The sequence below is a fragment of the Anabrus simplex genome, chromosome 4, assembly GCF_040414725.1.
Source record: "Anabrus simplex isolate iqAnaSimp1 chromosome 4, ASM4041472v1, whole genome shotgun sequence".
Classification (NCBI taxonomy): Eukaryota; Metazoa; Arthropoda; class Insecta; order Orthoptera; family Tettigoniidae; genus Anabrus; species Anabrus simplex.
Genome location: NC_090268.1, coordinates 295,789,612 through 295,808,551, shown reverse-complemented (window position 1 = coordinate 295,808,551; position 18,940 = coordinate 295,789,612). Strand labels below are relative to the sequence as shown.

General features: G+C 41.4%; 1 non-coding gene across 1 annotated transcript; it reads right to left on the bottom strand.

Annotated features, from left to right (window-relative positions):
* Nucleotides 1-18,582: 18,582 nt before the first annotated feature.
* On the bottom strand, nt 18,583-18,655 carry TRNAA-AGC (transfer RNA alanine (anticodon AGC)). The gene has a single exon. It is a non-coding gene; the product is annotated as a tRNA-Ala (tRNA).
* Between the last annotated feature and the right edge of the window lie 285 nt (nt 18,656-18,940).

Genomic DNA, 18,940 nt, shown 5'->3' with positions numbered 1-18,940 from the left:
AGGGAAAAACCGAACCTGGAGGGTAAACAGATGATGATAATGATGATGATGATGATGATGATGCAATGTACACTGTTTAATGACAAATTCTATTATATTGTGAAAAGAGGGTGCCAATGACGGTGCCGAGCCCGATCACGTTGTTTCTCACTGCTGTACAAAGGAAGTAGTCGTCGGTCAGAGAGCGAAGGACAAGGCGGCCTGTACTATGAAAGGATTTGGGTCAATAAACGTATTTATCTAAATTTCCAAGACTAATTGCCAGTCCCATGTTGTGAATTCAGAGTGTACCATCACCCCATATTATAAAAAAAAACTGTCCAGTACAGAGCTCGTGTCCAACTTAATCAATTCCCACGTCACGCTAGGTAATCAGACTGCCAGCAGGGTGCCACAGGATTAGAGCGGACTAGCTCCAATAATATAGTCTTCTGCGTCCCTGTCGCAAAGTCTTGACTTCCTCCGAAACAAAACATCGCCAAGTTAATGAAGTTCCTTCTGGATCCAAGTGACATGGCCATTGTATTAATCCTAAGGCTAGTGATAAGTTTAATACAATCTTCCTTTAGAAAAATACTACTGAAGAACACAACCTGAGGACATCTGACGTAGAGATACAATGGGCAACGAGTTTAATCAACGGACATGAAGTTTAAAATAGAGCAAAATGAGAGGAGAAATCATGTTATTAATTGTATGTTCCACTAATAACTTCTGCGGCTTTCGGAGACCCCGCGGTGTCTGAATTTTGTCCTGTAGGAGTTATTTTACGGTGCCAGCAAATATAGCAGCTAGTGGGATGTAGAAATAATGTTATCATAATCATCATCGTGGAATAAAGTGTATTGTTGCCAGTTATAGAAATTGCATGTAAACGAGGAAGAAAAGGTCGATACATACATACATACATACATACATACATAACATCTTCATTCGCCTCACATCCCCACCATTGAATTCATTCCTCCCTCATTTCCCTCACATTCCCACAATCGAAACCGCTTCATCCATCGAGGGCATTCCTAACAGCCTTTATTTTCTCATTCCGAGAACCCTTTTGTCATGGTTCCCACCTGTTTGTACCAGTGATCATTCTCACTATTTCGATGTTAATGAGCAGAAAATGTAATAATAATAATAATAATAATAATAATAATAATAATAATAATAATAATAATAGTTTTCCCCTAAATTGCTATAGATTTTAACGGATGCAGGAGTACAGTTCTTTAATGTGCCGCAAGCAACGACATGAAATTCAGATTTTTACACCCTGAAATCCTGTCGATCTGTATCGGAATAGCACCCGCAATCATGCGAACATAAGAACACCACCTAATGGATTGCCACCCTGAGACGAAAATAGGAAGGCCATTATGGTTTAAGAGAACTTTTAACATTGTTTTATGTCACACCAACATACACAGGCCTTACGGTCACGATGCGATAGGAAAGGCCTACGTCTGGAAAGGAAGCGATCGTGGCCTTAATTAAGGTACAGTACGAGCATCTGCCTGGTGTGAAAATGGCATAACACGAAAAGAGATATTATGGGGCACCGGCGGCGAGGTTCGAACACATTCTCAAATTCAAGCTCACAGCTACGTCCGTGTGGCCATCTAGCTCGGCCTCCCCAAGAAGTAAGCCAGGTCCACGTGTACTACATTTTCAAAACAATATAATGTTACATAATACGCACGGGATGTCCTACAATGGACATTTCGTTACCTCATTTCCACTTGCTTGGTTTACTGGAGAATCGTTTGAACGGAAAACCACTGGATGATTTTTATGTCGTCAAACAGCACTTAAGATGCTTGTTCGCATTCAAGCAAACTCAGCGGGCTATACTCACGCCATCGACGTTCGCACGTGCTGAACGGCTTTCATCTGCTGAAGGAATGGTAGGCCTACATCACATGGAAGAACAACTACGCCATCACATCTTCACATCATTACGGAGTAAAAACTTGCCAATGATTACTAGTTACCTCGTAAACTCTGGGCAACTCCAAATACACTGACTGACAGAGCAAATGCAACACCAAGAAGGAGTGGTCAGAACTTTATGCCAATTGCAGGGTAGACTGACGTCACTGAGGTATGCTCATGATGTGAAATGCGCCGCTGTGCTGCGCACGTAGCGAACGATAAATGGGACACGGCGTTGGCGAATGGCCCACTTCGTACCGTGATTTCTCAGCCGACAGTCATTGTAGAACGTGTTGTCGTGTGCCACAGGACACGTGTATAGCTAAGAATGCCACGCCGCCGTCAACGGAGGCATTTCAAGCAGACAGACGACTTTACGAGGGGTATGGTGATCGGGCTGAGAAGGGCAGGTTGGTCGCTTCGTCAAATCGCAGCCGATACCCATAGGGATGTGTCCACGGTGCAGCGCCTGTGGCGAAGATGGTTGGCGCAGGGACATGTGCCACGTGCGAGGGGTCCAGGCGCAGCCCGAGTGACGTCAGCACGCGAGGATCGGCGCATCCGCCGCCAAGCGGTGGCAGCCCCGCACGCCACGTCAACCGCCATTCTTCAGCATGTGCAAGACACCCTGGCTGTTCCAATATCGACCAGAACAATTTCCCGTCCCGTCGATTGGTTGAAGGAGGCCTGCACTCCCGGCGTCCGCTCAGAAGACTACCATTGACTCCACAGCATAGACGTGCACGCCTGGCATGGTGCCGGGCTAGAGCGACTTGGATGAGGGAATGGCGGAACGTCGTGTTCTCCGATGAGTCACGCTTCTGTTCTGTCAGTGATAGTCACCGCAGACGAGTGTGGCGTCGGCGTGGAGAAAGGTCAAATCCGGCAGTAACTGTGGAGCGCCCTACCGCTAGACAACGCGGCATCACGGTTTGGGGCGCTATTGCGTATGATTCCGCGTCACCTCTAGTGCGTATTCAAGGCACGTTAAATGCCCACCGCTACGTGCAACATGTGCTGCGGCCGGTGGCACTCCCGTACCTTCAGGGGCTGCCCAATGCTCTGTTTCAGCAGGATAATGCCCACCCACACACTGCTCGCATCTCCCAACAGGCTCTACGAGGTGTACAGATGCTTCCGTGGCCAGCGTACTCTCCGGATCTCTCACCAATCGAACACATGTGGGATCTCATTGGACGCCGTTTGCAAACTCTGCCCCAGCCTCGTACGGACGACCAACTGTGGCAAATGGTTGACAGAGAATGGAGAACTATCCCTCAGGACACCATCCGCACTCTTATTGACTCTGTACCTCGACGTGTTTCTGCGTGCATCGCCGCTCGCGGTGGTCCTACATCCTACTGAGTCGATGCCGTGCGCATTGTGTAACCTGCATATCGGTTTGAAGTAAACATCAATTATTCTTCCGTGCAGACTCTGTTTTTTCCCCAACTTTCATCCCTTTCGAACCACTCCTCCTTGGTGTTGCATTTGCTCTGTTAGTCAGTGTAGATTCGGCAATGGTGAGTGTAAAATCCGCTATGTGACTAGAACTCTGTGTCAGACTGCAACTCACAGGGGTATGTAGATGGTAGAGCTGGTACACTCGAGACATTGTATGTAGTAAGGCAAGGCAGTATTATTGGATCTTTAAGTTTTCTTATATATAATGTGAGTAAAGAATTGGAATAAGACTTTTGGCGGATAATGCCATACTGCCCAGAGTAATAAGTTACAGGATTGTGAGAGACTGCAAAGCTATCTCGACAATATTGTGGAGATGGACATCAGATAATGGTATGATTGATGATAAGTCAGGCTGCTTCACCGAGATGAGTAGTCCTCTCAGTTTTAATTACTGTGCTGATGCAGTGGAAGTACTTCATGGGGATCACGATAAGTATTTAGGTGTTAGTATAAGCAAATGTTTTCATTAACGAGGGTGTAAGTAAAGTTTACAGATCTCTTCATAGAGCCTTGTTCAGCGACGAATTCTAATGTTGAAGACGACACACACACTCTCTCTCTCTCTCTCTCTCTCTCTCTCTCTCTCTCCACGAGCCAGAGGTAATAACTAGAGCCCGGATTATATGCAGAATAATAATAATAATAAATATATACATAAAAATGTAGCTAAAACTGCCAAAAATGTAGTTAAATATGTATTAAATTAAGAATACTTATATCTAAGCTTTATTTGATTTATTATTGTGCACAGGAAAGGAAACAAACCCCCCAAAAAAGTTAAAAGTGCAGATGTTACTCAATATCTAATTTTCATTGGGGGGGCGCAATTAATAACTAATGTTTTCCCAATTTTTTTGCAGTCATCGAATGCCTTATGCCTGTTAGGATGTTCTTATATATAAAAACCTTTCACTTCATATGAAGTCACTGGGGCGTATTTCAAATATGGAATAATACTGGAAGATACGTTCTCATTTTCAAGGAGCTGGCGCCCAATTCGTTTGTCAGACTTTTACTCTGTCAGAGGTAATAACTGTTACATGTAGCAGTAACAGCTACATGTTACCCACCCTTCATACTGCACTGTTACAAACAGTACAAACGATCAATATACCTAAGAGATGCGTTATTTGACAGAATACTTAACTTTAAATTATTAATTAATGACTTTCAGATGTTAGAGACGTACAGACTTTTTAAACTATTTTCAAGTGTTTAATTAAAAAACTTAAGTCGATGTAAAATTAGTGAAAAAAAATGAGTTTTCCTTCAGATGCGTAATATCCTTCAAAATATTTAAAATATGTAATACTTATCAAAATTTTTATTTTGCATCAAAATATGTAAAAAATATGAAACTTTAAACTCCTGGAATAGTGGTCCTTTTAGTGTGATTCACCAACATTTTAGCTTTTCTTGTAGTTACATATATGGCGACAGAATATGTAATTACATATAATCCAGGCTCTAGTAATAACCAATTAGGGTTAAAATCCACCGACCCGGCCGGGAATCGATCCGTTCAACCAAAAGCCAGCACGCTAATCATTTAGCCATGGAGCCGAAATTTTCAGATGGTTATATGGATATCCAGAGGTTGTAATAGGTCAAATGGACTGTATCGCGATTGACCTGTCTAAAGCATTTGATAGGGTGGATCATGGGAGACTACTGGCAAAAATGAGTGCAATTGGACTAAACAAAAGAGTGACTGAATGGGTTGCTATATTTCTAGAAAATAGATCTCAGAGAATTAGAGTAGGTGAAGCTTTATCTGACCCTGTAATAATTAAGAGGGGAATTCCTCAAGGCAATATTATCGGACTTTTGTGTTTTCTTATATATATAAATGATATGAGTAAAGGAGTGGAATCGGAGGTAAGGCTTTTTGCGGATGATGTTATTCTGTATAGAGTAATAAATAATTTACAAGATTCTGAGCAATTGCAACGTGACCTCGATAATGTTGTGAGATGGACAGCATGCAATGGTATGTTCATAAACGGGGTTAAAAGTCAGGTTGTGAGTTTCACAAATAGAAAAAGTCCTCTCAGTTTTAATTACTGCGTTGATGGGGTGAAAGTTCCTGTTGGGGATCATTGTAAGTATCTAGGTGTTAATATAAGGAAAGGCCTTCATTGGGGTAATCACATAAATGGGATTGTAAATAAATGGTACAGATCTCTGCACATGGTTATGAGGGTGTTTAGGGGTTGTAGTAAGGATGTAAAGGAGAGGGCAAATAAGTCTCTGGTAAGGCCCCAACTAGAGTATGGTTCCAGTGTATGGGACCCTCACCAGGATTATCTGATTCAAGAACTGGAAAAAATACAAAGAAAAGCAGCTCGATTTGTTCTGGGCGATTTCCGACAAAAGAGTAGCGTTACTAAAATGTTGCAATGTTTGGGTTGGGAAGAATTGAGAGAAAGAAGAAGAGCTGCTCGTCTAAGTGGTATGTTCCGAGCTGTCAGCGGAGAGATGGCGTTGAATGACATTAGTAGATGAATAAGTTTGAGTGGCGTTTATAAAAGCAGGAAAGATTACAATATGAAGATAAAGTTGGAATTCAAGAGGACAAACAGGGGCAAATATTCATTTATAGGAAGGGGAGTTAGGGACTGGAATAACTTACCAAGGGAGATGTTTAATAAATTTCCAATTTCTTTGAAATCATTTAGGAAAAGGCTAGGAAAACAACAGATAGGGAATCTGCCACCTGGGCGACTGCACTAAATGCAGAGCAGTATTGATTGATTGATTGATTGATTGATTGATTTGTATACATTGCTAATCTGGTTATCCATTTGTAACTGCAAGAGAAATGATCCTTTTTCTGTGAAGAAGTGTGACCTTACAGATACCGTTATATGTGTACCTATATTGTTCTGCTACCTTTACTTGTAGTTAGTACTGACATTTTGAAATACTTATACTGTAAATTAGGTATGTCATCGATAAAGCATCCACTAAATCAGTTATGTATTTTTTAGCGTATGGCCCATACAATCAAGCTGAATACAGAAACAAATGACATACAGTACCTATTTACGTACAAGAAAACAATTAACAAGGAAAGACTCCTTACAACTGAATGTCAAGATCATTGATCCACTGTGTTGCTTCTGGAGTTGCCATCATAAAATCCACTTTGCTGCCTGTGTATGCCCGCATTTCACACTCTCTGACAATATGGTGTATGGTTTGTCGTGCAGCTCCGCAGTCATACGCGGGTGTCGGCAACTTGTTCCATTTAAACAACATGTCTCTGCATCTGCCATGGCCTGTTCTTATTCTATTCAGAGCAGCCCACGTTTTACGTGGTAGCTGGAATCCATCTGGAAGTTTGGCATTCGAGAACATACTGTGCAGGTGCATCTCCGTTGCTGCTTCCCACCGTCTTTCCCACTCTATAGATGGGACGTCTAAAGCATTACGTAAAAATTGGATGGCGTGAACGTAATCTGTTTTGGTTAATAGTTCGTAGGTCTTTATGTACAGGTAGATCAGGGTCCCTTAAGATTTTATTGAATTCCTTGATGAGAGCGTAATTCAGATGGCATTATTCCAGTTAAAAGCGGGAGCCAATGAGTTGGCGTAGATCGAATTGTGCCAGTTATTATGCGCATAGTGGAATTCAATTGAGTATCAATAAGTCTTGTGTGATGATTTTCATCCATACAGGAGCACAGTACTCAGCACTTGAATACACCAAGCCTAAAGCTGAAGACCCTAGAACGTTTCCTGAAGAACCCCAGGTAGTTCCACAAAGCTTATGAATGATGATGTTACGTGTTTTCAGTTTCTGTGCCGAGTTCAGCAGATGTTGCTTGTAGGATAGTGTCCGATCCAAGGTTACTCCAAGATATTCTGGGTTCCAGTTGTGGTGAAGTATCCTGTCGCAGTCCGACTCATTGGCTGAATGGTCAGCGTACGGGCCTTCGGTTTAGAGGGTTCCGGGTTCGATTCCCGGCCGGGTCGGGGAATATAACCTTCATTGGTTAATTCCAATGGCTCGGGGGCTGGGTGTTTGTGGTGTCCCCAACATACCTGAAATTCACACACCACACATAACACGCAGTTCACTACACACAGCAGATGCCGCCCAACCTCAGCTAGAGGTGTACAAACTCCGCATTTAACTTGGCCATGCTTGCCTAGAGAGCAGGCAAGCAAGCTAGCCGCACGTAAACAACAGTACAGGCAGGCTGCTGCACTCCTGGCCATGTCAAGCTCAGCCCAACTTGGGCAGGCCTCAGGTTAGCTTGCTTGCTTGCTTTCTTCTTCCTGCTGCGTTAATTTATGTTTGCTCGTTCATTGTGCTGATGTGAGACTCGCGTGAATGCAGACAGGAAACGGGTTGTTACATGCCAGAATTTATATAGGATTCGTCAACACAAATATTATTTTATCGGGTTATTTAGTATTATGTTAATCATTACAAAGTTTATTTCGTAATTCAGACGTCTTATGTAACTAATTAACAAATAATATTTATTTCTGTCAAAAATAGTTACTTAATAAAACGTACGTTCCTTGAACAAAAATATTTGAATATTTAAATAAACACAATGAAAGTTGATGGAAATATGACCATAAATATAATGCATTATTTATAATTCGAGAAAATTAGAAGCAAAGATACACATAATGCAGGCACAGGTCATAAATATCTTTAAAATATTAATTTTATAGATAACTTTTTGAAATACATTTAATAATTTAGAAACACCTTCCCCACAAAACCAAAAGAAATAATTACAAAACTAATCAGTTTAGAAGTGTAATTTTACCACTTGCTCTCTTACTTTGTGGTCGCCTCATATTGTGCATACTGCATACCACTATTTAATACATGGACACATGATAATGTGTGTATTACTATGAGGTCATTAAGTCTTAGCGTATCAAGACGGGAACGTTTTTCGCTGATTAAATTTCCGGAGCAGCTGAAGACCCTCTCCCTGGAGGCACTCGTAGCGGGTATGTTAAGAACTCTTTTCGCTACACAAGCAAGTCGGGGCAGCCTGTGCGAATTACTCTTCCACCACCGCAGTATATTTTCGTCACTAATAAACCCTTCTTGCAAGTACCTACTGACCTCATCATGTATCATTGGCGAATTTTCTGCCCAATCGTCAAATTTCGCTTTCTTACGTTGCACTGAATTTTCTTCATTTGAAGAAGATGTGACTTCTTGTCTATTTTGATTGGGTAGCTGCTCTGAAAATGTACCTATATGCCCAAATATTTAATGCTAATGTTAGAATATTAAAAATATCCAATTTTCATAGGTATAATAATAATAATAATAATAATAATAATAATAATAATAATAATAATAATAATGAAGAAGAAATAACCACAGAATTTTACCTTCAGCACACATTTGTCGAGCTGCCTCAAAAGCAGACATTTGTTCTACTGCATTTAGTTTCTTTAATGTGCGATATTTAGGCACCAAAAGTGTTGCAATTTTGTGCTCCAGGAAGACACCACCGGTTTGTTTCAAAAGCTTCAAGTACTGAAAATTCATTTAGTATGAAAACATTTTTATATTGATATATCAGGAGACTCGTATTAAAATTTAAAAGAAAAGAAATATTACCTGTTCATCGTCATCCTGTGGAGTACAACGGGCTTTTAAGGCATAAAACCACGGAAGGACCAGATGTAAAGTCGGCTCCTCATCACCCTCAAGATCAATTGTGGCTTCCTTAAATGGCTTAAGAAATGTTATAAGCAGGCCAGTAATGTCCTGATCATAACCGAGCATTTTATCAGAGGCACCCTCCTCCTCTAAAACAGTTCTCACAGCATCTATCTGGGAGTGAACTGATTGCAGCATGTCAAAATAACCGTTCCACCGAGTAGATACATACGGTTTCAAAGATGATTGTAACCTCACACATAGGCCTCTTCTCTTAAAGTACGAAACCAGAGATCTCACTGAATGGATAGCAGCTAACACATTAGGAACACTTTCTTTCAAAAAGAGTTCGCTCAGAACATGCTTCAAGACCGTATTAATAATATGAGCCATGCATGGAAGACGTTTGTATATGCTGAGGGCCTTAACAATATTGCTTCCCTGGTCTGTTACAAATGTAATTTTGCAAATATCTTCATGAGAAACGCCATGTCCTTCCAAAAGATCTTCCAATTCACTGCGAATATTTTCATCAGTTTTTGGACAGCCGAACACATTAATATATACTTATTGAGAGACCAATCTGCATTTATATAGTGCATTGTGACAGACATATAGTGCACACCCTTGTAATTATCTGTCCACAGGTCAGTGGTACTCGCACAGATACCAAATTTTAAAGGAAGTACTATGTCGGGAAGCGTTTTACTGCGCACTTTGTCCGCGAAAGTTTGTACCTTCCTAGCAACTGTGACTCGAGAGGGTATAATATTTTTAATATCCACTGAGCCATACTTTTTGCCCATTTCTATCAGCGTTTGCCCTAAATTTAAAAATCCTTCGCCCTCAATAGTTGTAAACGGTCTCAAGTCCTTGGCGCACATTTCCACGCACTTGTCAGTCACCAAGTCCTTGTCCTCTTTCAAAATATTTTTAGACTGTGGAACATTTGGGTCAAATTTGCAGACATGTCGCAACATACTTGAGGTCCCTGAATGGGTGCTGAGTAGCTTTTGGCAAAAATTGCATTGCGAGTAACCTACTGGCTTATTTGATACCTGTTCATAAACACATGAAATTTTTTCCCATGCTAGACTTGAGCCCTGTTTTGTTGCTAGAATAAATTCACCACTTTTTTAATTTGTCTTCGATTTCCTTTACGGTTGACTTGTTCATTTTCCTGCTGGTTGCACCTCGAACTACAACAGAGCTGCACTCGACGGAATACGTAGCTACACTAACATATAACGGCACATTCACGTCGCATCGATAGCAAACTTCACGTTCACTCTTGTCAAGTCCGGCAGTCCGAACGGGTCCCAGGCAACCTGTCAGGCTTAGGGAAACCCAGGTTTTGGTTTGCTATGACTAGCAGCTCAGTACGCGTGCACTCTTGCTTCGCTGACTCTCAAGCTAAGCTGCTTTGCTTGTTGCAGAGCAGCTTGGAGCAGGCAAGCCTGAAGTACAATTTGTACACCTTTAACCTCAGCGGAGGGTCTGCCTTACAAGGGATGCACTCTGATAGAAACAGCCACACGAAATTGTTATTATTCTTATCCTGTCGCAGAAACTCACGTTCAATTTAGTATTTGCTAAGTGATTGTTTAAATGGAAACAAGACACCTCCGTTTTATTGGTGCTGGGCTTAAGTCTCCAGTTCCTGAAGCAAGTTTCCAAAATGGATAAATCCCTTGTTAACACCTCTTCAGTTTTCTCCAGTTGTTTGTGTTGCACAGCTAATGCTATATCGTCAGCGTATCTGAATTTTCGTGATGTAACTTCAGGAAGATCAGATACTGTATATATAAGCTGAACAGGAGTGGCGGTAGGTCTGAGCCTTGAGGCAAACCATTTTAAAGCTTCGTCTGCTTGTTCACATTGTTCCCGATAATAACCTGAGACCTATTACTCATCATATTGTTCATAAGTTTTGTTATCTTTCTGCATGGTACGAGCCGGAGAAGTTTACAGACCATACCTTCCTTCCACACGGTATCAAATGCAGCAGTGAGATCAACAAGAGCCCCATTTCTACAAATGTGTCAGAACTTGATCACAACAGCTGCGATCTGGTCTGAAGCCTGCTTTATCCATGGGAATGTGCTGTAAAATGGCACTGCTTATTCTGTTAAATATGAGTCTTTCAAAATTTTGTAGCAACAGATAAGGAGAGCTAAGGGGCGATAATTTTCTGCCTTGTTGTTGGGTTTGCCCGATTTTAAAACTGCAATTATCTTAGCCTTTTTGAACTCCAATGGCATGTGTCCAGTAATTCTCGCGGACGGAATTAAAACATTCCCGGAAGGATAGAGGATAATTTTTTCAACATTAATATTACTTAAATGTACAAAACTGTATGGAAAACTTAATATTATCTTTCCGGTGTAACATTCCAAAACTCGGATCGGAACTGCATTAAACCCGACGGAATAAAATGCACGCAGAACTCCAGAACCCCTCAGGCGATCAGACCGTGTTATGAGGACAATGAATATTGGAGAGAAAGAGGGAATTGTAATCGATTATTCAGCAGGGTTTTGTGCAGATTGCTGCAATAGCGAAGGGAGAGTAGGGAAGAGCATCTTTCATATATATGGCGTTCGAACCACGGCGTTTATGGTGGTCATCATGGGTGCTGCGTACACTGAGTACTTAATCTGGACAAATACGAACAACACTGTTATAAAATACAAAGATTTTCTTGGACAGTTCATTCAAGTAAACACTGAATATTCAGTCACTACACAGGAGTATAAAAAGAATTAAATAATAATAATAATAATAATAATAATAATAATAATAATAATAATAATAATAATAATAATAATAGTTGAACCGGCTGGTACACCTCTACGCCGCACATTTAAATTTTCCGCCTTAAAGTACTCCTCTACAGGAGAAACTGTGAACTTAAAACTGGATCTACTTAAACTTTTTCTCTGAAGATGTCACTGTGTTAATTTCGTCGTGTTTTTGTTTACTATTTATCAAGAAGTTTGGACATTGTCTCATACATGTCTCTACTAAAAAATTATGATCATGCACCCTGGTGCTAAGTGAACTTCCTTGAAGATATTTTGTACTCATAAGTTTTCTTATTACTAAATTTCGTTCTTTCATTTGTGGGTTGGCAATATTAATATTTTCTTTCCGCCAGTTTTTAAGTTAGCCAATCGATTATTTCTGTAATTAATTTTTGACCAATCGTGTCTTTCTTCTTCGATTTTGTGTGTAACTGTGTACTGTAACCAATAAACGCCTGTGGGTGTGGCTTAATTATTCATGAAAGGTCTCGAATCTTCTCCGAGGGTATAAAAACTGCTGATTTTCTTGTCTCTCGGCCACATCAACAACACTTAACTTAGTGTATGGACGTGTAGCAGGAGACGGGAAGCGCCTCTTTCTTCTGGCAGCAGTTCTTCAGTAAGGTAATGGCCACTTAACATCTTTATTTCTTGCTAGCTCAGCAGTTTAACCCGCGGGTAAGGTCCGAAACTTTTACCATGTAACCTATCTCTTAAAAATGTAAATTTCTTCTTGTTTATGTAAAAACTTCATATATCTTTAACTGTAAATCGGAGATAGAGAGTGCTTTACCCTCTCGAGCTCCCCTTCATTTTGATTTGAGGTGACTACGTTTATGTAACCGATTTTCTTCTAGTCCTTAATGCGTTAAATTTATTCAGTATACGAGTCACCTCCATAGTTTGGGAACAGCTCCTGTTCCATCGGCCTTGTGCCTCTTAGGTTTTAAGAAGTTTCATTTAGGAGTGCAAGTACACGGCTCCATTCATTTTGTATTTTTGGCCATTTACTTAACCTATTATTTTTCTACTAAGGCCCAGTAGGTTGGGTACGACATACCCCCGCTTCATTTGATGTAAGTTGTGCCTTGACGGCAATTAAGTGTTAAATCTGGTATGGCCTGGTAATAGGCGTGAAAAATTGAGAGCGGGCCAGCTCTTTTATATGTGGTAAAAGTGCCTCGTGGAAGCCTGATATGGTTTTTGGAGCAAATGCTCCTTGAATGAAGGGGTTTTCTGCCCTTTGAACACAAATGTACCTTGGTAAAGTTGGGCAAGTAGCTCAAGGATTGTAAAAATTGGGGCTCGAAGCCCAGTCTTCCTTGGCCTACCACTGCATTCCAGTCTCCCATCACAATTAGATTCTCGTCACCTTTTACATATTGTATTAAATCTTCTATCTCCTCATATATTCTTTCGATTTCTTCATCATCCGCTGAACTAGTAGGCATATAGACCTGCACTATTGTGGTGGGCAATCTTACAAACCAAGAGAAGTGGAAGCCGGCTTTCATCCTCAAAGAAGCTGTTGTGATCAGATATACTCCAACAAACAGCTGATTGATGAAAGTACACGAAGTGGGGGGGGGGGGAGCAGTAATCATGTTCGTTGATTAACATGCCACCTTCGACAGCGTCCAATGACCAGGTTTATCGAAGGTGCTAAAAAGTGAACACCTAATTCAGACAACATAGAGTAACTCCAGCAGCTGCGTTCGCATCCATAAATAGTTCTATGATGAACATCCTGTTCGACCTGGTGTCCGCAATGGCCGTGTGTCACCTTTATTACATAACCCGGTCGTTGATGCGATCATCAGGAAAGTTTTCCGTGGTAGGCTAGGCATGCAATTTGGAGATAATGAATTCATAACTGGCCTGATGTTCGCTGATGATAGCGCTGTATTTGCGAATGATTATGCAGAAACCGCAGTCGTTTTAGAAGATATAGTCAATACAGCCAAATTATGAACTGTTTACCTTCCCAGGAAGGGAAATGAACAATTCAGTGAACTCAAATGCCTCGATTCAGCAGTGCAACAGGAAGTGGTATCTATAGGTGAAGCTCGCTGTAGGACTTATCATAATGCAGCTGCCTTTGATCACCTGAATGATGCTTCCGGAAGAAAATTAATATCACAATCAAATATAAAATCTGCATCTACCACTCGCTTATTCCATTTCTACTCTATGATTCTAAAACGTAGATAATGCTAAAAATAAAAGACAGGAACAAACTGAAAGTATTCCAAATGCAGCTTCTGAGGCGAATACTGGGGGGGCTCTCTGGGCGATCGGTTTCGTACCGATACCATCCGACATCAGAAACCAACCACCGATCGAATAATTAATTATTAATTCAAGGTCGGAAATTGCAATTGTCTGGCCACGAGTGCCGAATGACCGAACGGCGAGTACCTCTGGCAGCAGAGACCTGCTCATTGAAAGGTCCAAAGAATGGCCTCACGAAAATACAAGCAAAGTGGATCACCTCAAAAGAATACATCGTATTATCCTTCATTCATATTGTGGCACAACTGTCTTATTGTATGTTATCCTGTCCTACAGGTTAAGTGACGTAACTTATTTGCACACCCAGTCTACTAGCAAACTAAATGACAGCAGAATCTTTTAAATCGGCCCGTGCTCTCTCGCCACTTCGAAGGGTACTGAATGCGCGTGATCGAGCGCTCAAAGCACGAGGGCCCCCACAGGGAGAGGTTGCATAATCTCGTTAAATTTCGTTTAGATGGGCCCTTGAATTACCTAACAGTATCGGAATATCGAATGTAACACCTATAGTTTACCAACTTTACGTGCATACAGGCCTGATGAGTCACGTAAAAAATATCGCTCTGGAACAAACAGGCTAAAGTAAATCTTGAAACTTTCAATATACCTGAATACTAAAACATGACAGAAAATATTTCTGAAAGGTGATACATGAAAACACACACATGGAGTTTAAAAGGGGATTGAGGCGAAAGAGATCACAAGAAGCTAAACAAAAACAAAAACTCCAAGGAAAGAAGATATATGGGTAAGGATAAAGGCTCACAAGAATACACAAGCAGCCCTAACAATCAAACCTGCGAACAATTTTAAATAATTTTTGTAACCCATCGCTGGCTCATTCAATAAATAATAATAATAATAATAATAATAATAATAATAATAATAATAATAATAATAATGGGTACTATACCAGCTGAATGGCAGTCAGCGCTAATCCATCCTGTCCGCAAAAAAGTAAACAAGAAGGACGTTGACAATGACAGAAGTATATCCATAGTACCTGTTCCTTACAAGATTCTTTCTAAAGCACTCCTCAACAGAGTCGAAGTACATCTTAATAAGCAGATTGGCGAATACAAGTCAGGTTTCCGAAAAGGCCATTCCTGTCCGGAACAAATTCTTAATCTGAAGAACATCATCAGATACAAGATAACTTGAAGGTTTAAATATGTGGTCTTGTTTGTGGACTTCAGACAAGCATACGACTCGACTGGCCGACATTCATTATTGAATAATCTGGAAGAGTTTGGGGGTGGATGCTACACTCGGAAGCTTGATTAAGCAGACTCTCACCAACACAATATCAAAGGTAAAATTCAAGAATGAAATCTCAGAGCCCTTCGAGATAAAGACTGGAGTCAGACAAAGGGATGGACTTTCTCCACTTCTTTTCAATTGTATCTTGGAAAAGGTAATCTGAGAATGGAGAAATTCGCTGAACAAAGAAGGAAACTATGATCGGTTTCGATTAGGCCCCAAACACAGGGGAGTGTATGCTGACTGTCTGGCTTTCGCGGAAGACTGTCATATTGGCCAACATCATCAGCTCAGCAATCAGGAAGATAAACCTTCTTAAAGAAACAACAGAGCAAGTAGGACTACAAATCTCCTTTGAGAAGACGAATTACATGACGGACATGGTCCAGAATGGATGTTATCAGGGGTAAGTGTCAATACTTTTTATTTAACTTCCACTGCTAGTCTCCTCTTTTCAATTCTAGTTCTTCAATAAAATTTCACAAAATCATATTTTATTACAGTCTTTCATCACACACATGGCTTTCCACTGTTTGACAACAACTATTACAACATCAACGTTCCCTTTTGACCAGCACACTTACTTCAACACGTCCAACAACAAAGAGCTACGCTAATTCCACATTTCTCCTACAAATACCACATCAAGGAAGATGGCCCAATTAAGTCTACAACAAACTTTAATAATGGCCAACGGCATCCATTGTTATCTCAAAAAGAACCACGCCATAAGTGAATTCTTCAACTTTATACGTACAAAAGGCAAAATCGGTACATATTAACTCCTTGAAGTAAGGACTATTATCAGATGAAATGTTAATGTCCAATATTGTTCAAGTGTTTAACTACGCGCCATTTGAAAATTAATTGGAATGTCCTTTTCGATTTTTAACCATTATTATCAACTTTTAATATTAAGAATCAACCACCTTATGTCATAATTTCTCAAATTGTTATGTTTTTAGACTCAGCTGCTGCTATAATCATTGTTAATATAATAATTATTATTATACTTCATCTTATATTTTAATCGTTGTGTAATGATCTCTCATCCATTTCACAAAACATAGTTACAAATCGATAGTATTTCATAAGTCAATTCCAATCAGGTACCTAATTTTTTTTTTTTTTTTTTGCTTTACGTCGCACCGACACAGATATGTCTTATTGCGACGATGGGATAGGAAAGGCCTAGGAAGGGCCTTAATTAAGGTACAGCCCCGGCATTTGCCTGGTATGAAAATGGAAACCACGGAAAACCATCTTCAGGGCTACCGACAGTAGGGCTCGAACCCACTATCTCCCGATTAGGCCTACTGGATACTGGCCGCACTTAAGCGACTGCAGCTATCGAGCTCGGTGATTTATTCTTAAGGTGAAACTGATGATGCCCACAATGAGAGACGAAACATGTACCGTACCATCTAATTTAAGAACTTACGTTGACAACTTGATAAGGACAAAGTCCTAATTTGAAAAATTTTATTGTATTGAATAGGTGGGTAAACAATATAAACATACTAGTTTTATGTAATACAAGATTGGAACAGTCAAGTACCTTGGTGAAGTAATCCAACAGAATGGGCTAGAACAAGAAGCGACCAATATCCCCATCCGGAAATTAGAGCGAGCGTTCCATCATCATCATCATCATCATCATCATCATCTGTTTACCCTCCAGGGTCGGCTTTTTCCTCGGGCTCAGCGAGGGATCCCACCTCTACCGCCTCAAGGGCAGTGTCCTGAAGCTTCAGACTCTTGGTCGGGGGATACAACGGGGGAGAATGACCAGTACCTCGCCCAGGCGGCCTCACCTGCTGTGCTGAACAGGGGCCTTGTAGAGGGATGGGAAGATTGGAAGGGATAGGCAAGGAAGAGGGAAGGAAGTGGCTGTGGCCTTAAGTTAGGTACCATCCCGGCATTCGCCTGGAGGAGAAGTGCGAAACCACGGAAAACCACTTAGAGGATGGCTGAGGTGGGAATCGAACCCACCTCTACTCAGTTGACCTCCCGAGGCTGAGTGGACCCCGTTCCAGCCCTCGCACCACTTTTCAAATTTCGTGGCCGAGCCGGGAATCGAACCCGGGCCCCCGGGGTGGCAGCTAATCACGCTAACCATTACGCCACAGAGGCGGACGCGAGCGTTCCAATTGACTAAAAACATCCATAATAAGAATATGCTGAGTTTCGGAGTCAAATTAAGACATTACAGCACTGTTGTTATACCAGAAGGTTTATATGTTTCGGAGACCCTACCAGAAGGTTTATATGTTTCGGAGACCCTGTGCATGAATCGAAAGGACTAGTCAATTGACTACTTAAAAGAGAACGCAGGCTATTATGGAAGATCTTAGGCAACAGATGGGTTGACGGGCAGGTTCGACTGAAATGCAAGAAAGAAGTATACAGCAAGTTGGAACCGACAAGAACAGCAATTAGAGAGAGAAGATTCCTGTTTTATGGGTACATCTTCCGTATGAACAATGACCGCCTCACAAAGATAATCTGGAATTTTCTAAAACCAAAGGCATCTAAGTGTGAGAAAGACCTGAGAGAGGTGGGCATTGCGGAGAATGAAATTAATTGAAATGAAATGTCGTATGGCTTTTAGTGCCGGGATATCCCAGGACGGGTTCGGCTCGCCAGGTGCAGGTCTTTCTATTTGACTCCCGTAGGCGACCTGCGCGCCGTGATGAGGATGAAATGATGAAGATAACACAAACACCCATCCCCCGTGCCATTGGAATTAACCAATTAAGGTTAACATCCCCGACCCGGCCGGGAATCGAACCCGGGACCCTCTGAACCGAAGGCCAGTACGCTGACCGTTCAGCCAACGAGTCGGACGGAGAATGAAATCAGCGACAGGGTTAGTTTCAGAAGGATGCTGTAAAGCTGTCAGGGTTTTATGGTGGAGACAGAACCCAGAAGACGGAGAGGCCCTTTACCAGAGGAGCGGAAGAAAGCGCTGATCAACGGGCCCAAGTGATACTGGCAGGATGTCAAAGTCGGCGGACGAACAAGACACAGACATTGAAAATGAGATTGGTTGTTAAAACGCAGTCCATATAGACTCAATTCTAAAAACAAATAATAAAAATAATAACAGACATACAATTATCCCTCCGGAAGTGGCAGAAACAAAAAACGAAGGATTAATTTAATGGGGAATAAATTTTCTGGAGGCGCCGGGTATCGATCCCGGTACCTCTCACATGCTAAGCGAGCGCTCTACCATCTGAGCTACGCCCCCAGTTACTGTACCGTGCCTGCATCAACTATCATGTTCCAAAACGTATCTCGTTTCGCATGCTCTGGTGAAAGTGATCAGTGGAGCTAGGTCGACCACGACACGCCATCTGGGTGTGGTGGTAATAATCCAAGACCTCGCAAGTAATTGGGATGAAGTCAGCTCACTGTCGGTACAACACTCGCTTAGCATGTGAGAGGACCCGGATCGATACCAGACAACTCCGAGAATTTACTGAGGTGGGGTGGGGTGGGGATATTATGGCAATATTTAGACAGAAACCATGGC